The sequence below is a fragment of the Geotrypetes seraphini genome, chromosome 2 (genome assembly GCF_902459505.1).
Source record: "Geotrypetes seraphini chromosome 2, aGeoSer1.1, whole genome shotgun sequence".
NCBI lineage: Eukaryota > Metazoa > Chordata > Amphibia > Gymnophiona > Dermophiidae > Geotrypetes > Geotrypetes seraphini.
This window is the reverse complement of record NC_047085.1, coordinates 430,141,918-430,163,180: the sequence shown is the minus strand read 5'-3', so window position 1 is coordinate 430,163,180 and position 21,263 is coordinate 430,141,918. Positions and strand designations below refer to the sequence as shown.

General features: G+C 41.9%; 1 protein-coding gene across 3 annotated transcripts in view; it reads right to left on the bottom strand.

Annotated features, from left to right (window-relative positions):
• PTER (phosphotriesterase related) overlaps nt 1-20,376 on the bottom strand; it is a 118,435-nt gene extending 98,059 nt beyond the window's left edge. The window contains exon 1 of one of the 3 annotated variants that reach the window (XM_033931267.1): nt 20,258-20,376. The gene's annotated coding sequence lies outside the window, so the exon portion shown is untranslated. Of the gene's footprint in view, nt 1-17,146; nt 17,166-20,257 lie in introns of those variants that run through there. The other 2 variants (XM_033931268.1, XM_033931270.1) reach the window with 2 other exon arrangements.
• Between the last annotated feature and the right edge of the window lie 887 nt (nt 20,377-21,263).

Below are 21,263 nucleotides of genomic sequence, written 5' to 3'. Positions count from 1 at the left end.
GTGACCACAAGCTTTTAACTTAAGATCAAGGTAAAATTCTGTAAGAAGATCACTCATGGCCTTCCAAAACATGAACATAAGAATAGCCTTACTGGGTCAGACCAATGGTCCATCAAGCCCAGTAGCTCGCTCTCATGGTGGCCAATCCAGGTCCCTAGTACCTGGCCAAAACCCAAAGAGCAGCAACATTCCAGCATCTCAAAGAATAGGAAGATTCCAGAACCCCCATGAGAGCAACATGACACTGAGAATATTCCAGAAGACTATTGGATAAAACTAAATAATAGAGTTGCTGCTCTTGATATAGGTGATAGAGAACCTGAGGAGTTATGGAATACTATCAAAACCGTAATTAGTGATGAAAATGAAAAAACACTTCAGAAGAGAAAGGAAGCTAAAAGATTGCCTTGGATCTCAGAAAAGATTAGAAAAGTAGCAGAACAAAGAAGAGAAGTAAAACTTTCTGGTGATAGAGATAAAGTATTGCAAATGTATCAAGCATTTCAAAATCAAGTTCAGCAAGACAAGGAAATATATTTTCAAGATGTATGTCAGAAAATTGAATTGGAGCATGTGTATGGTACAACCAAATAGGCTTATCGGGATATTAGATTGCGGCAGAAATTTCAGCCTTGATGGGGGATGCTTAAAGATGCCAGTGGAATAATAGTGAATAACCCAAAAAGCATTAAAAAGAGATGGAAAGAATACATGGAAAATCTATACAATAAAAGCAATGTAGAAAACATTGAGAAATTGGATATTGATGCTAAAGAAGAACCAGGTATTTTAAGAGAGGAAGTTATAGCTGTAGTTAAGGATTTATCAAACAAGTCACGTGGTATTGATGGTATTCCAATGTGCTTGATAGTGTCAATAGATTTGGAAGACAAAAACATGACCAACTGACTGCAGAAGATCATTATGCATACCTATACCTAAGAAAGGTGATGCCAAAGACTATAGAACAATTGCATTAATTCCACACACCAGCAAAATTATGAAGAACTCTAGTACAAACAGGAAAATCAAAATACATAATTTTGCTTATAAAGAACCTCTATGAAAATGAAGCTGCATTGCGAACTGAATATGGCAATATTGAATGGTTTCCAATAAAACGTGGTGCTTGATAAGGATGCATCTTGTTGCCATACCTGTTTAACCTTTATGGTGAAGCGACTTTTAGAATAGCAAATTTGGAAGATGAGAGTGTCGGTTTCAAAGTTGGTGGTTGAAACAAACAACCTGCATTTATGCAGATGACAAAACTCTCATCGCCAGCAGCAAAGAAGATACTACCGAGGAAAGTCGAAGATGACAGTCATAAAATCAGATTAGAACTGAAAATAAATAAGATGAAGAGCATGGTCATAGAAAATGGTGAAGATTCTGAACTTGAAGGTGATAGCATAAAAGCTATAAAGAGTTTTAATCTCTTGGGTTCCTTCGTAAACAAGGAAGCAACTAGTAGTGAAGAAATATGCCATCATTCTATAATGATGGATGACAAAGTATTTAGAGGCAAGGAAATAACACTCGAAATGAAGAAAGGATTTGTCATACACTTATTTTCTTGGTAGTTAATTATGGATTTGAAAGTTGGACATTATGGAAGCAACAGAAAGGAGATTGATTCATTTGAACATTGGTGCTGGAAAAGGATTTTATGCATGCTGTGGACCACCAGAATTAATAAATTGATTTTGGGAGACATTGGGCTTCGGAGCCGTTACTGCGCGGCAGCGGCTAGCTTGGCTTTGTACAAGAGGGGGTTTATCACTTGAAGCCCACATGATGAAGTTACAACTGTCTTATTTTTATCACACCATTAGAAGGAAGAGATAATTGAAGAAAGATATCTTGTTTGGGAAGATTAAAAGAAACAGGCGAGGAGGACGTCCTGCAACTAGATGGTTGTATACATTGAAGACAACTATGGGGATGATGCTGGAGGACCTTGTTGGACAAGGACAAAATCAAATTCTTTATGGATCTGTAATTCATCAAGTTGCTAGGACTCAAGCCCAAGTGGATGGCACCTAGCACACAGGCACTGAAACCTTAGGTACATGCCCATTTATTCTATGGTTTTCTTTGTCTAAATGAGGGCACCTAAGTCAAACCATGCCCAAAATCAGCCCTGAGCTTGGGAAAGGAAATGAAGGGGCAGAGCTAGTGGCTAGGGGGTGGGGCTGGAAGCAGAATGGGGATGGGTTGGGGTGAAACAGGGCAGGGCCACGTGTCCTTTTTTCATGTGGGAGAAATCTGGTAAGCCTTATCCTTACAACTTCTGATCACCCTTTTCTATCCAGCAACATCAGCACCAGGATGACCTGATGGCTTTAATCCAACTGCTTCACAAACACCAGGCATTCTCTGGATGACTGTCAATTCTTCCCTACTAGCATGGTGAGTGCTTTCTGATCTAGGAGACCATCTTCCTGCACTACATGTTGATTCTTTATGTCTCATCATCATCAAGTTTTCTTGGCAGAATACAGAAGTAGATTGCTGGGCCTTTCTTCTGTGCTGTATAAATTCAATGTTGTTACCCATGACACATGAAACGCGATCCTCCACCTCCAACATCCAACACCTCCACCTCCAACAGATGGATAGTACATCTTTAGTCTGACATCTCCACTGAAAGATGTCTGCCTTGGGAGACCCTGCTGGTAGTAAACCTATCGACGGCATAGCTTTCAGCTTCTCAGACACACGCAAGCCCCAGTGGCATGACAAGCCCATGCACCATGACTGAGGTTTAATGCCTATGGGCACCGCTAGGCACGATTCTATAAATGGTGCCTAGCATAGTATTGATATAAGTTATGCGCTGTTTATAGAATCAGGGACTTACTACCTATAAAATGGGTGGTGGTAACTGCTCATGTGGAAATTATTTTATGACCATGTACTAATGACAACATTAGCACATGGTCATTAATAAAAAAAAATATGAAAAATAGGCTGTTTTATCTTTACGGCAAAATTGGCCTTAACACATGAGTAAAACCCAGCAAAAGCAGAGAATGTCCACTTTTCCTATAGCTGAGTAAAAAGACCCTCAGTTAGCAAGTTTGTTTGGTATTGAAAAGACAAAACTTAGATGCATTATGGCCTGCACTTAGCCACAGCTTAGTAAAAGGACCTCTTAGTCATTCAGAGGGAAATTCTAAAGACGGCACCTAAACTTAGGTGCCAGTAAGCGCCCTATCAGCGCCTAAATTAATTGGGAAGTGCCGTTTGAAATGTCAATTAACATTAAATTTAAAGCGTCTACCGTCGCCTATCAAAAGGCACCAGAATTGTGCCTCTTGAGGCGCCTACTAGCCCCTAATGCCACTATGGGCATGGCTAATGCCGGAAGTGGGTTTAGGCACCATAAAGCACCTTTTACTAAGCTGTGGCTAAGTGCAGGCCAAAGCATGGAAGACCCATTTCAGAAGTTTGAGTTCACACCAGCTGATGTTTACAAAGAACTGTCAAGACTCAAGGTGAACAAAGCCATGGGACCGGACAATCTGCACCCAAGAGTGCTCAGAGAGCTATGCGATGTTTTGGCGGAACCATTAGCAATACTCTTCAATCTCTCCCTAAGTACAGGGAGAGTCCCCCTGGACTGGAAAACTGCCAACGTGGTTCCTCTGCACAAAAAGGGTTGCAGAGCGGAGGCCGCAAATTACAGACCAGTAAGTCTCACATCAATAGTGTGTAAACTCATGGAAACTCTACTTAAAGAGAAATTAGACACGATATTGGATGAGGGGAATCTGAGGGATCCCTGTCAACATGGATTCACTAGGGGCAGGTCATGCCAGTCCAATCTCATCAGCTTCTTTGATTGGGTGACAGGAAAGTTGGACTCGGGAGAGTCTCTGGACATAGTATACTTGGATTTCAGTAAAGCTTTTGACAGTGTCCCACACCGTAGACTATTAAACAAGATGAAATCGATGGGGTTAGGTGAGAAACTAACGGCGTGGGTCAACGATTGGCTGAGTGGAAGACTTCAGAAAGTGGTGGTCAATGGCACCCTCTCTGAGACATCGGAGGTGTCTAGCGGTGTGCCGCAGGGCTCAGTCCTGGGACCATCCCTTTTTAACATATTCATAAGGGACTTGACCCGAGGGCTTCAGGGTAAAGTAGCGCTGTTCGCCGACGACGCCAAACTGTGTAATATAGTGGGTGGAAGCAATCCCACGGATGGTATGACGCAGGATCTGATCAAGTTGGAAAAATGGTCCACGACATGGCAGCTGGGCTTCAACGCTAAGAAATGTAAGGTCATGCATCTCGGCAGCAGAAATCCATGCAGAACATACACCTTGAATGGAGAAACACTAGCTAGGACTTCAGAGGAACGGGACTTGGGAGTGATCATCAGTGCAGACATGAAGGCTGCCAAACAAGTGGAGAAGGCTTCATCCAAGGCGAGGCAAATGATGGGATGTATCAATAGAAGCTTCGTCAGCCGCAAACCTGAAGTCATAATGCCACTGTATAGAACCATGGTGAGACCTCATCTAGAGTACTGTGTGCAATTCTGGAGGCCACATTACCGTAAAGATGTGCTTCGAGCTGAGTCGGTCCAGCGAATGGCCACTAGGAAGGTCTCTGGACTCAAGGGTCTCTCATACGAGGAAAGACTGGGCAAATTGCAGCTGTACTCTCTAGAGGAGCGCAGGGAAAGGGGTGACATGATTGAGACTTTTAAGTACGTCACAGGTCATGTCGAGGTAGAAAACGATATATTCCTTCCCAAGGGACCCTCGGTCACAAGGGGGCACCCGCTCAAACTCAGGGGAGGGAAATTTAGAGGTGACATCAGGAAGTATTTCTTCACAGAAAGAGTGGTAGATCACTGGAACAAACTTCCGACACAGGTAATCAAGGCCACAAGCGTGCTCGACTTTAAGAATAAATGGGACATCCACGTGGGATCCCTACGTGGGTCGAGCAGCACTCAGACTTAATGGGGTGGGTCAGTAGAGTGGGCAGACTTGATGGGCTGTAGCCCTTTTCTGCCGTCACCTTTCTATGTTTCTATGTAGGTGCAGTAAATGTAGGCCTTGAACACTCTGGCCTACATTGCCAGCGCCTATCTTTCCCAGAGGCGCGATTCTCTACACAGCGCTGTCACGTGATTGACACGCGATCGGCGGCTGCTTTTTAGGTGACTGCCGATATCAGCACGATATAGAAAATCCAGCCCCCAAACAATTTGCTACCTGCAAATACAGTGGCATAGAAAACGGGAGAAACTAAAATTCCTTTTATCTCAGAAACCCCAAATTGTGTCAGATGAAGCCTAGCTTTTAACAGCCACAAAATAATATTAAGAATTCTCAGCCAATTCAGATACCTTCAGAGTGTTTATGCCCAAAATCGAAGGCAATATACCAAAGGTACATTGAACTGTCTGTTTTGATACTCCATTTCTCTCCAGGGCACCTCCAGAATAAATGTGTGTTTTTTCTGCTACTTCACATTCAAACCTACTTGCTGCCTCAACATCAATCACCTCATGTCAGTGATATTAGTATTACTCTAAATACAATTGAGCAAGTACAAAGTAGTATACAATCAATGTACACTCAAAAGACCACTGTCTATTTAGTCTATTAAAAGCTATTTTTAAAAAAGCTCTTTGAAGTTAGCATAAGCCTATTTTCAGGCCCTTTTTATTCAATAAACTAAGTTTTTATTTTATTTTTATTCAATAAACTAAGTACAACAGGATGCTGAATTGTTCTCAGCCCAACCAAATTCCTAAATTCTGAGTGTTATTTTGCCACTACAGCTGATAAGAAAGTTATTTTATTTTGCAAAGTGCCAATTTGCAGAAGTGTAATGCTATGTTGTGACATTGTTTCAGATCACTGATAGAACCATGTCATGGTACATGGGCTTGTCGTGCCACTGGGGCTTGCGCACATCTGTGAAGCTGAAAGCTATGCCATCGGTAGTTTCTATACCGGCAGGGCCTCCCAAGGCAGATAGGTTTCAGCAGAGATGTCAGACTAACAATGTACCATCTATTTGGGCAGCAGCAGCAGATGGGCAGTGATGGAGGCAGGGGATCGTGTTTGATGCTACAGTGGCGATAACATTGAATTTATACTGCGCAGAAGAAAGGCCTTGCAAACTACTTCTATATTCTGACACAAAAACTTGATGATTTTTATCAAGTTGCTCGGAGTCAAACATGAGTCAATAGCACCTAAAAGCTGAATAGAGAGTTATTTTGCAAAGTGCAAATTTGCAGAAGTGTAACGCTATGTTTTGACATTGTTTCAGATCACTGATTGAACCATGTCAATGAAAAGTATGGAATTTTCAAGTGTGGAACTCCGAGCCATCATGAAGTTCTTATTTCTGCAAAAGAAAACTCCAAAGGAAATCCATGAATGTATGATGCAAACATTAACCCCCTCTTTTATGAACGCATAATGCGTGTTTTACCGCCAGCTGTGGCAGTAACTGCTCCGACGCTCATAGATGAGCGTCGGGAGCAGTTACCACTGCTGCCAGCACTAGAACCCATGCTATGCATTCGTAAAAGAAGGGGTAAGTGACAAATGACCATTATATTCCTTAGTGAAGAAATGGTGTACAAACTTACAGCATGGAGATTTTGAGACCGAAGATGCAGCTAAGGCTGGAGGCCTCAAATGGTGTCAACTCCAGAAATTGTTGACCTTGTCCAAGTCCAAAGATGCCTTTGACCTCTAACTTAAACTTTTTTACAATTATAATTTACAGACGGGTCCCCCCTCCTGTTGTACTACCCCTAAATGGCTCTCTGTCCTATTTTAACAGGTAGTTCTCCCCAGTTCTCCCCTTGCACCCGTAAGTCCATATGTCTTAATCTATGTAACCCTGGGTTTATACTTTTATTGTATACCGCTTAGAAGTCTGATAAGCGGAATATCAAATTTTAAATAAAATTTGAAAACTTGACCTGTTTTTGGCAGATCAGCGAATATTGGCTAAAACAATTGTTGAAGAAACTACAGATATCCAGGGAATTAGTTGGTTGTATAATCCACGAGCAACTGGGTATGCAGAAGCTGTCAGTCAAGTGGGTGCCCAAATGTTTAAAACCTGGAATGGACATGTCGTCGAATGGACACTTTCAAGTTGATTTTGCAGCATTTTCAGCGAGCGGGTGCCAACATTTTGGACTGACTACTTACTATTGATGAAGCATGGTTTTAAACCACTATGATCCTGAAACAAAACAACAGTCCATGCAAGGTTCTCCGAGGCCAAGGAAATTCATGACCCAAAAGACAGCAGGAAATGTCTTGGCTACAGTGTTTTGGGATCAGGAAGGTGTTGTAATGACTGACTATCTTCCAAGGGGCCAAACAGTTAATGCAGAATACTACTGTAACTTGCTGTGCCGATTTAAAGAGGCATTGGAAGAAAAAAGGAGAGAGAAGCTTGGCCCGAAATTGGATCAGCTACCCTCCCTCATCCCACTTCCCTCTGGCACCACTCTGCAGCTTGAGCACTCTAGCAAAGTTCTGGGCATCATCATTGACTCTACATTGTCCTTTAATGAACACATCAACTCCCTAGTAAAAAAATGCTTTTTCAATCTTCATATGCTAAGGAAAGTCAGATCCTGCTTCCACCAGCAACATTTCGCTGTCCTTGTCCAGTCCATCATTCTTTCCAGACTGGATTACTGCAACTCCATCTACCTAAGCCTAACAAAGAAAAGTCTCACCAGACTTCAACGGATTCAGAACACCGCAGCTAAACTAATCTTCACAAAAGGCAAATTTGACCATGTCTCCCCTCTTCTGTCTAAGCTTCACTGGCTCCCAGTCTTCCTCAGGGTTCGCTACAAATGCGCCTGTCTTACCTTCAAATCTCTTCACGGCATCCTTCCTCCCCTCTTTCCTCTATCTTGGCTCTCGAGTACTCATTCCACCAGATCCACTCAGAAATTCAAACTATCCTTCCCTTCTCTAAATGGCATTTCCCACACACGAAAACTTGGAACATCCCTCCTCTTCAGGATCACCGAACTGTGGAACAGCTTTACTGCCCATCTTCAGAGTTCGACCTCCCTACAACACTTCAGAAAACATCTGAAATCCTGGTTTTTCTCCAAAATGTAACTTCCCCCTCCCTCCTCCTTCCTGTTTACCAAGCCCTCCTTCATTCCATTGGAGCTCCTTTCTTTGTTTTTAATTCCTGTAAACCGTGTCGAGCTCCACTTCTGTGGAGATGACGCGGTATATAAACTTAAGGTTTAGTTTAGTTTAGTTTAGAAGCTGCGGAAAGGAGTTCTCTTTTTGCAAAACAATGCACATGCTCACAAGGCTGGCAAAACAATGGAAGTTTTGGCGCAGTTGGGGTTTCAGTACATAAACCATTTGCTCTACTCACCAGATCTTGTTCTGTTTATTTTCTGTTTCCAAACCTTAAAAAAGATTTTGAAAGGATGACAATTTTCAAGTGATTCAGAGGTGATTGCAGCAGAGAGCAGTATTTTAGTGACCAGATATCAGAGTATTTTTTGGAAGAATTACAGAAACTTCAGACACGATATGCCAAGTGTGTTGAGCTTAGGGGTGAACATGTGGAATAACTTGTAAGTTTCATGGCTCCAAGTCATTCCCTTCTTGGTTGTGCTGAAAAAATTTCAGCACCCCTCGTAGCACAATATTACATCAATCATTGAGTGATGAACAATTCATAAACAGGTACTCCAAGTAAAGGTATTAAAGAGGAATCCTCTTTAAAAATCAGTTTTATGAAGACAAGTAGGCATTTTTTTGTTTTTATAAAATATGTTTGTTTATTAATATTTTTTATATACCGCAGGTATTACTGACCTAAACATTTTAAATTGCAACAACTGATTAAAGAAAGAAACTCCACTAAAGAAAGGAAAGATAGAGTTAGAGACAAGATACATACCGTATATACTCGAATATAGGATGAGATTTTTGGGCCAAGAAAATGGCCCAAAAATGGGGGTCTCGTCCTATATTCGGGTCATTACCCGACCCCCCTCCCCGACGATGCAGGCCTCTAATAGGCGGGGACAGGAGAGATCCCTCCCCTCTCCTGTCCCGGCCCGGTTAATGCAAATAATTTTTTTACCCCCCCCCCCCCTGCTTATCTTTTCTGATAAACATCCCCCCCCCGGGATACCTTTTTAGTTATCTCTGGTAGTCCAGCGGTGTATGGGCAGGACCGCGCTCCTGCCCTGTGCACCTCTTTGACTCATTGATTGTGGCTCGCAGCGCACAGGCACGCAGGAGTGAGCTTCTCGCGCTCCCACAGGGCCCTGCGTCACTAGCAGAATGGCTGCCGCCAGTTCTCATGAGACTTGTGGGACCTAGCAGCAGCCATTCTGCTAGTGGCGCAGAGCTGTGCGGGAGCTCAAGAAGCTTGCTCCTGCGTGCCTGTGAGCAGCGAGCCCCACGCCTCGATCAGCGATTCAAAGGAGGTGTGCAGGGCCCATACACCACTAGACCACCAGGGATAACTGAAAAGGCACTGGGGGGTGTTTAGCAGAAAAGGTACATGGGGGAAGGGGGTTAAAAAAATTATTTGCATTGGCCGGGCTGGTACAGGAGACGTGAGGGATCTCTCCTGTCCCTGCCCAGCCTACCACTTGACCAGAGGTGGAAGAGAAGGTGGGACAGGGTGCAGAGCCTAACAGGGAGAGGGGACAGGGTGCAGTGCAGAGCCTGGCAGGAAGGGGAGGACATGGTGCAGTGCAGAGTCTGGCAAGTAATGAGGGGGGCTGGCTGCATAGCCTGGCAGTGAGGGGGCAGGCTGCATAGCCTGGTAGGGCAGGGAGGGAAGGGGGCTGGTTGCAGAGCCTAGTAGGGAAGGGGGCTGGGTGCAGAACTTGACAGGGAGGAGGGCTGAGTGCAGAGCCTGGCAGGGGAGGGCATGAGGGAGAGGCCACTGGATGCAGAGCATGGTACTTGAATATTAAGCCCCCTTCTTATATTCAAGTCAACCATTTTTCCTCCTTTTTGAGGGAAAAAATGGGGGTCTCGACTTATATTCGAGTATATACGGTATATCCTAACAAGCATTCAATGAGGATAAAAACTAAGATTACATAAAAATAAAAATACTAGTTAATTATAAATTATGAATTAAAAGATTAAGAAATTAAAACTAATTAATTAAAAATAATAAATAGTAAATAATAAAATAAATAGATAGATAGATAAATTAAATTAAATAAATTCCAGTCAGATACTCCAGCCCTGTCCAGTGGAGGCCCCTCGATGTTGCCATGGAATGCAGCCGTTAACGGTCAAGAAAAAATAACAGGGAATAAAACAAATAAAAAATAGTGGTTCATTGGACTCTTTTACACTCCGGTTGCTATGGTTTCCTCACCACTGGCTTCCTGCCTCTGGGATGGCTCCTCTTCTCAACCTTCAGACGCTTCCCATTCAATTTGAAAGAGCCCAAAGTTCCGCTGCCTCTAATCTGTAGCAGGTTGCCTCCATTCACCAGATTCCTGATGGCTAGCCTCAGGCAGCTACTGTTCCTCTCCACATTGCAGATGGATGCCGCTGAAGCCCCACCACCGCTCTCCTCCAAAGGCCTGATGCCCTACGCACTTCCTCACCATGCGGGCCCAGTAGAATGGAATAAACTCCTGGGTCACATATGTCAGCAAGGGAATCTCACTTCATTTAAATGTTTGTTGAAACATTATCTGCTCTATCAGATGCAATATGGGTGCTAAGAGAGAAGACAATATAGTTTTACAACTTGAATGCATAAATGATAGAAATAGGGGTGGGTATTTGTGGCATCTGGGTGAGTATTGTACGTGAGGGTGGGGTGAATTGTTTTTGATGTAGGACAAAGCAATTAAGGCAAGTCCATGCTTATATGTATGTGTTTTGTAATGTGTGGTTTTAGTGGGGGGGGGGGTCTATTTTTTTGGAACCCGCTTTGTATAAAGCGGGATCTAAATAAAAACCATAAACCCTTTCCTTAGATTGCTTTTGAGCCTATCCCTTTCAACTTCTCTCATTCCAGAGGGTTGAGTTAAATGGTCATTTTTCTCAATGGAAAAGAGTAAACACTGGAGTACCGCAGGGAAATTTACTGGGACTGGTGATATTTAACTTATTTATAAATGGAAATTGAAATGACAAGTAAGGTGATTAAATTTGCAGATGACACTAAACTGTTCTAAATTGTTAAAACATGCAGATTGTGAAAAATTGCAGGCAGACCTTAGGAAACTGGAAGATTGGGCATCCAAATGGCAGATGAGATTTAATGTGGAAAAATGCAAAGTGATGCACATTGGGAAGAATAAATCAAATCACAGTTACCAGATGCTAGGGTCTACCTTGGGGGCTAGCGCCCATGAAAAGATCTGGGTGTCATTGTAAACAGTATGATGAAACCTTCAATGTGGGGCGGCAGCCAAAAAAGCAAACAAAAGGCTTGGAATTATTAAAAAAGGGATGGTTAACAAGACTAAGAATGCTATAATGCCTCTGTATCGTTCCGTGGTATGACCTTACCTGGAGTATTGTGTTCAATTCTGGTCTCCTTATCTCAAGAAAGATAAAGTGGCACTAGAAAAGGTTCAAAGGAGCGACCAAGAGGAAAAATGGGATGGAACTAGGAAAGACTAAAAAGGTTAGGGCTCTTGAGCTTGGAAAAGAGATATGATTGAAGTCTACAAAATCCTGAGTGGAGTAGAACGGGTACAAGTGGATCGATCTTTCACTCTGTCAAAAATTACAAAGACACTCCATGAAGTTACAGGGAAATACTTTTAAAACCAATAGGAGGAAATTTTTTTTCACTCAGAGAATAGTTAAGCTCTGGAATGCGTTGTCAGAAGATGTGGTAAGAGTGGTTAATGTAGCTGGTTTTAAAAAAAGTTTGGACAAGTTCCTGGAGAAAAAGTTCACAGTCTGCTGTTGAGACAGACATGGGGGAAGCCACAGTTTGTCCTATATCAGTAACATGGAATGCTGCTACTATTTGAGTTTTTTGCCAGCTACTTGTGACTTGGATTGGCCTCTGTGAAGATGGGATTCTGGCCCGAATGGACCATTGGTCTGACCCAGTAAGGCTATTCTTATGTTGTTATGTATTGCTGGTGTGAAGATGAAGTACACCTTGATGGGCCCATTACGACTATGTATAAATTGCCTCGAATTTAAGAAACAGTTAAAAACTGCATTTTTGTGATTTATTAGCTGTCACTTGAAGAGAACAAACTGTTTAATTATGGAGATTTTAAGGTTTTAGTTTGTCTGTTATTTTATGTATGCTTTTATTGATGTAAACCATTAGCACGTGCTAATGGTTTACATCACGCGCTGATCGGTTAGCGCACCTTAGTAAAAGAGGGCCTAAGGCATCCTTTTACGAAGCCGCGCCAGCGGTTTTAGTGCATGCACCGGATTAGTGCGTTCTATAGTGCGCTCTAGCTGAAAATCTATCGCCTGCTCAAAAGGAGGCGTAGCAGCTAGTGCACACGGCAATTTAGTGTGCGCTATTCCGCGCGTTAAGGCCCTAGCGCGGCTTTGTAAAAGGGGCCCTACGTCTTTTCTTTAAATGGTATAGAAAAGTTTTAAATAAATCAATTTATTGTTCTTCTTTGATTACAGCTATCCTTTGCTGACCCTTGAACTGCTACCCTAGACTACTGCCTAGACAGCCTAATCCCTGATTCATTACATCAAACATGAACCTTTCTTTCTGTATGCAAGCTCAGTCTCCATGCACAGAGTTTTAAACGTGTTCATTTTGGCCAGACACAAAAGACTAAGAGAGTCATTCTCCTTTAAACTCCTGTTGTTTAGTTCTGCCTCCAAAATGAAACCAAATGAAAATTGCAGCCTTATTACTTAATAGATGGCACTTGTAGTTGCAGGTTTGTAAAATGGAATAGCTACACATGACACCTGCCAGATTCATGCTGATCGTTTTATACACCTGTATATTAAAAACTGCCATACTGGGACAGACCAAAGATCAAGCGCAGTATCCTGTTTTCATCAGTGGCAAACCCAGGTCCGAAGTACCTCGCTAGATCCCAAGTAATACAACAGATTTTATGCTGCTTATTTCCGAACCTTTTCATAGACAGGTAGTAGTTCAGAAAAAGCTATAGGCTGTTCCAGGGACTTCGGTTCCTTCCCCATCTTCTGGAAAGCTGTGTGCTCCTTCTCCAGCAGATAATATCTTTTTTTCAGTCTGACACGCATCTCTTTGACTACCACAAATATTTTCCAAATAGTATATCCTTTTAGTACAGTTGCTATTTTGGGAAACCCAGGTACCGTAAGTCATTAGTTCTCCAAAGACAAAAAAGCCAAGGGGCAAATCAAGTCCATTAATGAAATTTTTGTTTTGAGAAACACTACACAGTTTTTAAGAACATTTATCAGTCAGTGACACATCTCTGTTTAATCTCACCTATAGCAATCTGTCTTGAATGCTGTGAAGATTTACAGTCATATGTTTGATCTTGTTATATCTGGCATGCTGGCTTGTTAATATCTTGGCTCCTAATTTTACAAGTGACTGCAAATTCAATTTGAGATTTAACAGTTTTGGGTTTTCTCCACTGGGCAAAATAAATACATGCTTTATAGAAAAGTCCTTTGATTTAGTACACTGCAGCTATCAGAACAGATGCTGGTTTCAAAGCATAGGTCAGATGACCTTAATGACAATTTACTTTTTCTGGGGAGAAACAAGCATGCTCAGAAATTCAAGGTTATTTCTTGACCTGAATGTAAAATATCACAACTTAATGTAGTAATAGAAGCTTTTTAAAGACAGCAAAATCCTCCCCCTTTTAGTCTGTTAAAATTCTTTTGACCACACTTTACTAACACAGTAGAAGAGCTGCTATGTGAACAAAAGGCAAAATTTGTTTTTTTTCCCCACCAAAATTCATGTGAGTCCTTTTGTTGAGTAGAACTGTAAAATTAATAGTGTTTTGTATATTTAAAAAAAGTATGATTTGTACTCTTAACCTTGAGCAGGCCCGAGGAGAGGGGAGGGGAGTGCAGCTGGTATATCACTCCAGGGTCTATGAAGCTCATGGGGGCCCAATGAAGCCCATGAAACATCACAAAAACTGAAACGTGTTGTCTTGAGAAGGAGACGTCCTTACAAACTAAGACAAAGAACGGCTACTTTCGTGTACAAGATCGTGAAGCTTTGAGTGAGCACAAAGCAATAGAAGGCCGTGACAATGATAAAATACTTTTGAGAGACATAATACGGTGCATTCAAGTTTCAATAAACAAAAACTTGTGAAAGTGACTATCAATGAGTGTTCTCACGTGTTCATTCCTAGCTTCAAACTTATTGCTCGGATTACTCCTCCTTGCTTTCCCACCGAATCCCGGAAGGAAGAATAAAACGAGATATTTGCCACGCTATTCATCATGGATTGCAAAGAAGACTTTACAGGATAATGAAGGAAAAAATAATTCCACAGGTAAAGTTCCCTGTAAATTCTGTAATTGTAGCATAAAGGACTCACTGATATCGCATGCCTTTTTGTCTATGTTATTGAGAGATTTGAGATTATAAACGGCTTGATGGTTAGCAGAAAGACAATAGCAATATTGTCCTAACTTTAGAACCACTTTCAAAATTCTTGATAGCAATACAGCAAATTTCTATGTTCTATATTTCATTTCAGGTACTGGCCTTAAACATGTCATCTCAAAAATCTGGAGCTCAAAAACGTAAAGAACAACAAAAACGTGATGAGTTTAATAAAAAAGGACTGCAAATTCTCTTTCAAGTTGGCATTAAATGCAAAATAAGAGAAACTGACAAAAATGAAACTTTAAATTTAGAACAAGGTGAGTCACATGCAGAACTGAAACAAAGGGCAGAATCTCATTAAGCCAGTTTGGATTTTCAAAAACATCAGATCAAGTAAACCCTAATGTGATTCTTGTACAAAAGGTGGATGATGCGAATGTGGATTTCGAAGATGGAGGATATGAGAGAAAAGGAGATTTGAAGGAACAAGTGAATGTTAGTGATGAAAAGAGAAATGAGGCAATGAGTACGTCAATGTCTACAGAATCTAGCCATGGTAAAGAAAAGAGTAATATTGGAATTGACATTGGACTTCTTGTAACAGAGGTTCCTTATCAGCTGGATATAGAAAACTATGTTATGAAAAGTCATATTGGCAATCCTAAAACATTTCCCAAAGATACAAATAGCCAAGTTTTTCCAGAAAGCATACTAACATTTCAAAATTTGAATGGTGAGAAACTTGTCCGAGATTGGCTTGTATGGAGTAATGTTAAACAAACATTATATTGTTTTCCCTGCCCATCCACAGTAACCATTATCTCTTTCTCTCTCTGAGAGATCCCACCTGCCTATCCCAGACCCTCTTGAATTCAGACACAGTCTCTGTTTCCACCACCTCTTTTGGGAGACTGTTCTACACATCTACCACCCTTTCCATAAAAAAATATTTCCTCAGATTACTCCGGAGCCTATCACCTCTAAATTTCATCCTATGCCCTCTCATTGCAGAGTTTCATTTCAAATGAAAGAGACTCGATTCATGCATATTTATATCATGTAGGTATTTAAACGACTCTATCATATCTCCCTAGTGTGGGATAGACAAAAATGGGCAGATTCTGTACAGAATGTTGGTTTCAGCAGCCGCCTAAAAAGCGGCTGAGAATCGCACACCAGCGTCCTATACAGAATTGTGTCTGCCCTAATGGACAGATGCCTAAACCTGCCTAACTGCCCCAATTCTCTAATCGGCTCCCATGTCATAGGCGCCAGTTAGAGAATCATCAAGGGATCCCTTGCCATCAGCTGACTGTGGCAAGGGAAACCCCCTTCCGCGATCAACTGAGCGGCAGTGGCAGGGAACTCTCCACCACAAAGTTGGCTGGCAGGAGGGATGCCCATGTTCTGGCCCTTGAACGTCTAAAGGGAGCAGTGATTTAAGAATTCTGCACATGGGGGAAAAAAATCCATCTCCCCACACACAGGCATGAAAGCTAATCCTTTAACAAATAATTCCTGATCAGTAGCTTCCCTCCTCTCGTGCAGCACTGCCCCCATTCCCTCATACCAGGAATCTTCTCTGTGACAATCTCTAGTTATCTAGGTTCATTCCAACAGGATGAAGTACCACCAACCACAGCACCCCGCCCCAAGCATAACACCTTGGATAGCAAACATTCCTCACTGACTCAACACCTGATAGTCATTCTCTCATGTTACACCCCAAGGAATTCTTCCCTCCAGGCAGGAGCATCTTTGCCTCTCAAAATGATGTAGCTACTACATCATTTCTTTCACTCCAAAGAAACCCCCTTTCTGCAGCCCAAACCCCTTTAGGAAATCCCCTTTCCAGGAAGTCCTCCCCATCCCCTATGCCTTAACTGGCAACTCTAGCATTATTGGTGTCCCCAGGGTCTGATGGGGTGGAAATGATGCCCATTTACTCCCACTATGATGACTCTCCATGTTCAAAATTGTCGCCAAGATCTCTAGTGGTTATACTACATTACATCTAGTGGTGATATCATAGTATTACCACTAGAGGTCTTGGCAGCCATTTTGAGGCCAGAGGAGTACCACAGCGGGAGTGAGTGGGCATTATTCCTGTCTCACTAGATCCCAGTGAACCTGATCAGGGGGTTGGGGTTCTGCCATGGGAGGTACTTCCTAATGGGGGTCGAGCCATAGGAGGGTATTTTTTTTGAGAAAAAAAACACATGGTGGGCACATGCCCACATGAAAGGGCCAGAAGGGATCCTGCCTGGGCAGGGTATGGGTGGAGATTGGGTGTGGACTACACACTACAGTTAGCATAGAGTAATAGGTGCTTTTTGTCAAATGCATCAGACACATCTGTACTATTTGTGCTTGACATTAATGCATGGTTTGGAACTTGTCTGTGCGGTTTCTACAAGGGGATTTGGTAGACCTTTGCACTTATTGTGCATTAATTTTGGCTGTTAATGCACAGTATAAATTTACCATATTTTAAAGGGCTCCTTTCAATTTAGAAGCTCTAAGACACAGGATTTTCTAGAATACATCAGTTTTGCATACAATTTAACTAAAGGGCTTTTTTCACAGTGATTTTGGTTACCCTTGCTAGATTTCAGTCCTGGTAGACAACTGCTGAGTTTGGTACAGGACAAAACACTGAAATATAAATAAAAGAACCATTAGAACGTGCTCGTGTAAAACATAACCCATTAAGCGAACCATTATAATGTGTCACAAGGGCTTTATTAATATTTAGCTAAATATTTATTTTCATAGAACTTTGCCCTGGTACTGGCTATGCTGGGAATGTACATGCCTTTGTAACCCATTGGTGAAATGCAGTTTCTGTTGCAGTGCTTTAAGTAAATGGATATTATCATATACATAGGAGTCAATATAAAAAAGTTATATATATTTCTTACTCAAAGATTTTAAAGTCTGACACACTATGGCCCTTCCTGTGCAATAGAAGTATCCCCATGTATAAATGGCATTAAAAAAATCTAGAGATGACCAGATGTATAAATGCTCAAATATATATTCAGGAATAATTAATTGCCCCAAGTGCACTAAACTGCAAACAGATATAACTATATGTGCACACAGGTGATTATAACACACACCTTCTAACACTTCTCAGTGCTCAGAGAACCGTTTTTAGCTTATGAGACCTCTGGGTGAAGCAAAATTTTAGACCACTACTGATACGGCTCAATTCTCAATCATTGCACTGGTCCCTGTAGTATCTTTAAGTATAATACTCTCACTTTTTTGCATTTTTAAAATACTTTTTGTCTTTTTAAATGCTCAACTTCAAAAAAGACTTAGCTTTTAATGCAGGGGTTCAGCGGGTTCTGACGCGTTTCACCATGCTGCCTCAGAGAACCCGCTTCAACACGAACTTAATTCTGCCCCCACCATGTCTGTTTTTGCAGCAAGAGTGGTTAAAAACAAATAAATGCTACATGGAAATTTGGCAATAGAGTACACCCCTGATATTCGCGGGGGTTCCGCTCCAGGAATCTCCGCAAATATCAAGAAACCGTGAATACGGTTTTTTGCTTGGAGAGGCAGGAGAGGGCAGCTGGAGCACTGGAGTGTGAAGGAAATTACTAGCGGTATGCTCTGACCGCCTCTTCCTGTACTAAAGTTGGGCTTCACCAATCAGGAGTTGCTTTGACACGCAGCGCCTGATTGGTGAAGTCCGACTTTAGTACAGGAAGAGGCGGTCAGAGAATACTGCAAATGACCGGGTCTGCGAACTGCGGGGGAACACTGTACTGTAAATATCCAGCATTAGAGCTTCTCCCTTTTCTGACTTCTTTGTACACATATTACGCAGAAAATTTTTCATGAACATCCATCTGGAGGCTGAGTAAATTATAGCACTAGGAACAGCTAAAATATAATGTTGCACAGTCACGAAAAAGGAAACTATATTAAGAAAGCCATTTGCCCTAGTGATTTTAGGACCTGCCAAACTTCAGTCGCAAATAAATAAAAAAAATCCTACAAAGAAATCTCTTATCTGCCTAAACTAAAATTCTAGGTCAGTGTCTCGCAAACTTTGCCAAGTCGCAGCTCAAGGCACCTGGAAGTGTGCGGACATCAACGCGATGACATCACGTGCATGAGTGATGTCATCACATCGCCATCCATGCATGCGCAAAGACCCTCCAGAAGGGCCCTGAGCCACCAATGGGGGGGGGGAGGGTGCTAGAAGGGAAGACGCGTGGAGAGAAGGAGAGGCGCTGGTGCCAGATGACTGCCTCCAGGATGTGCCTCTCACCAAGAGAGGCACACCTTGTAGGCAGTCAGCCAGCGCTTCTCCTCCTCCCTGACGCCTCGTGGCACACCTGGAATCTCAGGTGGCACACAGTTGCGATATATTGTTCTAGATTGTGAACTCGTTACACCCAGGAACTTTGCTTCACTGACCAAAGTAGTCCCATTTACTAAACCATACCCGCTTGATACTAAAACATCACTGTGCATCAATAAACTTAGTTATCCGATTCAAACTACTATGAAGGTTCTAGGTGTAATACTGGACCAGGACCTAACCATGAAGGACCAGGTAGACTCTTTGGTTAGAAAGGGGTTTTTTTTACTCTCTGGAAGCTTCGGTCCATTAGAGCATACTTTGATGTTTCATCATTTAGAATTTTGGTACAATCCCTTATACTGAGTCAACTTGATTACTGTAATATTGCCTATTTAGCAATTTCCCAGAAGAATATGCAGCAATTACAACTGGTGCAAAATGCAGCAGTCAGGCTAATTTTGGTTTGAAGAAATTCGATCATGTAACACCTTCCTATCGACTTCTGCACTGGTTGCCGATGGAGGTGCATGTGAAGTTTAAGTTTGGATGTTTCTGCTTTAAGGTACTATTTGATTTAGCCCCTAAATACATAACTGACCTTTTCTCTTTCTCAACCAATAGACATAAGAGAAGCTCACAATTGAATTTTGTTTCTCCACCGGGTTAGAGGATGTCAATTTAAAAAACATCATCAACATCTTTTCTCATATCAGGCAGCATTGTGGGGTCAAGATCTAGAACAATTACTTATGCTTACTAATATTTATGGGGAATTTAGGAGACACCCAAAAACATATCTGTTCCTGAAGTACTTAGGCAGCTGATTTGTACAATCTTATTCCACAATAACTGATCACTAGCTGATCACTAGCTTTTACTTTATTAGCTTTACTTAATTTGTAGCATTTTTAATCATTGTAAACCACACAGCGCTTCAAGGTCCTGCGGTATATAAATTATTATTATTATTATTATTATTAAAAAGCTGCATTCAAGTCAACTTGTTGCTGAACAGACACACAACTTAATACCCATCACACATAAGATTAACTGATTTCCAAGAAAGTGTGCTAGAAACAGAAGCCTGCACACTCTTAGAAGTCAGTGTAACAATCAACCATGTCTCAGGGCATTGCCCGTGTTACTAACATATATATGTCAGCAATAAGAGTGTGGACAGAAACCAGCCAGTAGCATAATCAGCAATACAATAAAAACAAAAAGGAGGAGGGAGAAAGGCAAAGTGCGTGTCCCCAAGCTTCCAGCACTTCAAGCTTTTTGCCTATTACTGAACTGACATCTCCTCTTCCCCTGAATGATCCAGCCCCTCCCCCCTTTCCTGCTAAGCTTTCTTATAAAAGCAAACACCGGAGCTTTAGCACTTGCCTTTTCACAACAAAATGAGAAGAGTACCGGAGTGCTTCAACGGCCTCAGGAACGTATCAAACCTGCCTGCAGTTATGAGCCGGAACTACACAGCTGCACCACAGCACGTTCTGCCTGTCAGAGACATGGGAGGAGCTAATGCAAGCTCCACCTCTCGGCGTCCCTACCATTGGCTACAGACTAAATTTACAGTATGCCCTTCCCCCTCTTGGTGGCTAAGAGGGGATTATAACTGCAGAGGCTTGTCAGCTAAAGTTCAGTCGCTCCTCTCCCAAAGCACCAGAGGGGTTTGTTTGTTTTCGTAACTTGTTTATTGGGTAAGTCAGAAAATACACAAAGGATATGCAGTTGTTTCTTGTCAGCCCATGACTAACAGCTGACTACTAGCACAAGAGAAACAAAATACATATGTACCGTAATTTCTAGGTTATAAATTGCAGGGTTTTTTTTAACATATGAATGTGTGGTTTGTAACACTTTTAGTTCAAACTCACAGTAAACTCCAAGGCAGATTGCATTCAGGTACTCAAGCATTTTTCCCTCTCTGTCCCGGTTGTGATTTATGCAGAGGAGCAACCTGTGTGCAAACTTTATATAATGGTGATGGTTTGATTTGTAATCATCTTAATGCTTGTGCTGCCTGTCAGAGAAGCAGCAATTCACCATCTTAGTAAGTGACATTGCATTAATGGCCACTGGCTTCACCAATTTATGGTGTTTCATCATTCTTATGTTCTATATCCCTTTGATCTACAGATACCAAGGCTTCCATAGTTAGTTACTGAGTGTACTGGTATTTGAAGTTTAACAATATCAAAAGACTAGCTTGAAACATATCCTACTGGTACCATATTTACACCATCATTACAGAAGGATTATGGTTGGTTTGGTTGGTGATTTACTTGCTCCATATTGGTAAGAATCACATGTTTTTAAAGTTGGATTACCGGTCCGGTACCTTAATTATTTTCCTAGAACTCAGATCTTTTGTAGTATTGCATGTGTA